Raw genomic sequence first — 2,487 nt, forward strand, 5'->3', positions numbered from 1 at the left:
CTGCAGAAGACAGTCAGCTACATTTTGGAGTGATGAATTTAAATTTAGGCGTCGCTAAACAAAGGAAAACAACACTTATTTGTCATAACTCATTGATATCATGTTGAAATCAATTGCAGGAGAGGGGAGATGAGGTTGCATGTCCTGTTAAAAGTAACAGCTCAAAAAACACACAGAATCTGGGAATAATGTGTACATCACTGGTTACAGGACAATTTGTAGAAAACAGCTAGCTACATTTTGAAGTGTTGCATTTTGATTCAAGTGGCTGGCCAAAGTAGTAAGTGTAACACAACTCTGTTTTTGTTAGTCACTTTTTGTTAAATCTCATAAATAGTACTCTTCCATTTCGGAGCCTGGATTTTCCCCCTGAGGCTAATATCCATATCATGTTGAAATCAATAGAACAGGGGACAAAAGTTAAGTGTTCTACATTGTGACATCATTAAAATACTGCTACTACAATGTTAAAACATTCTACATTGTGACATTAATTCATTGATATCATGAAACAACTCGTTCATGTATGAACTTTTATCAGATTATCTATAGTCACAGCTATGAGGTTTCTCTCCTGTGTGTGTTCTCTGGTGTAGAGTTAGATAGCTAGATGCAGCAAAACTCTTTCCACATTGATCACAGCTATAAGATTTCTCTCCTGTGTGTGTTCTCTGGTGCAATGTCAGATGGCCAGATTTAACAAAAGTCTTCCAACATTGATCACAGCCATAAGATTTCTCTCCTGTGTGTATTCTCTGGTGTAGAGTCAGACTGCTAGATGCAGCAAAACTCTTCCCACATTGACCACAGCTATAAGGTTTATTTCCTGTGTGTGTTATCTGGTGTAACTTCAGCTGGCCAGATTGAACAAAACTCTTCCCACATTGACCACAGCTATAAAGTTTCTCTCCTGTGTGTATTCTCTGGTGTACTGTCAGATCTGAAGATTGAACAAAACTCTTCCCACATTGCCCACAGCTATAAGGTTTATCGCCCGTGTGTATTCTCTGGTGTTTAGTCAGACCACTAGAGTCAGTAAAACTCTTCCCACATTGATCACAGCTACATGGTTTCTCTCCTGTGTGTATTCTCTGGTGCACTGTCAGATGGCCAGATCGAACAAAACTCTTCCCACATTGATCACAGCCATAAGGTTTCTCTTCTGTGTGTCTTCTCTGGTGTCGAGTCAGATGGCTAGATGAAGTAAAACTCTTCCCACATTGAGTACAGCTTAAAGATTTCTCTCCTGTGTGTGTTCTCTGATGAATTTTAATGCCTGCTGAGGAGGTGAATATCTTCCCACAGTCAGAGCAGCAGTGAGTTCTCTTCCCTGTGGATCTCTGCTGGTGTTTGAGGTGTTCTGATCTGGAGAGACTCTTCTCTGCCTCGTCAGCATCATGAGGTTGTTGAGGCTCCCCAGAGGATCCACGACTGTCCCGCCTCTCTCCTGTGTGAACGACAAAGTCAGACAGATGGTTAAAGGCCCACAACAGCAGAAATCCATTGTTTATTTGAGGTAAAAGGTGATGCCCAGATCATACCCATGAAGTTGTACAACAATTGACGTCTTAAGTTATTTGACCATTAAGACAGTCAACTTAGCAACAATCATATTTTGTCTTGTTTTCACAATAGTGGTAACTAGAAATAAGTTATTCATGTTGTTGAAACTCTAAGCAGTGTGCCAGACGACTTTTGGTCTCCAATACAGGCCCCTTTCTGTGTTTCAACTATAAGGGCGATGCGCACACAATTTGATTGTAGAAACTCCTCCATGCTAATGAGGAAACCACTAGTTATGGATGTAGTATATCTGGTAATGAGGAAACCACTAGTTATGGATGTAGTATATCTGGTAATGAGGAAACCACTAGTTATGGATGTAGTATATCTGCTAATGAGGAAACTACTAGTTATGGATGTAGTATATCTGCTAATGAGGAAACCACTAGTTATGGATGTAGTATATCTGGTAATGAGGAAACCACTAGTTATGGATGTAGTATATCTGCTAATGAGGAAACCACTAGTTATGGATGTAGTATATCTGGTAATGAGGAAACCACTAGTTATGGATGTAGTATATCTGGTAATGAGGAAACCACTAGTTATGGATGTAGTATATCTGGTAATGAGGAAACTACTAGTTATGGATGTAGTATATCTGGTAATGAGGAAACCACTAGTTATAGATGTAGTATATCTGGTAATGAGGAAACCGCTAGTTATGGATGTAGTATATCTGGTAATGAGGAAACCACTAGTTATGGATATAGTATATCTGGTAATGAGGAAACCACTAGTTATGGATGTAGTATATCTGGTAATGAGGAAACCACTAGTTATGGATGTAGTATATCTGCCTGGAGCAAAAATGGTGAGCAAAGATTTTAGTTTTTCACAATGTATTCTGAATGTGAATGGGGGAAAACTCAGGGGAGTAACCTCCATTTCCAGGTTGCTTATGAGTACATTTCACACTACTTT

This window comes from Salmo trutta, unplaced genomic scaffold (genome assembly GCF_901001165.1).
Source record: "Salmo trutta unplaced genomic scaffold, fSalTru1.1, whole genome shotgun sequence".
NCBI lineage: Eukaryota > Metazoa > Chordata > Actinopteri > Salmoniformes > Salmonidae > Salmo > Salmo trutta.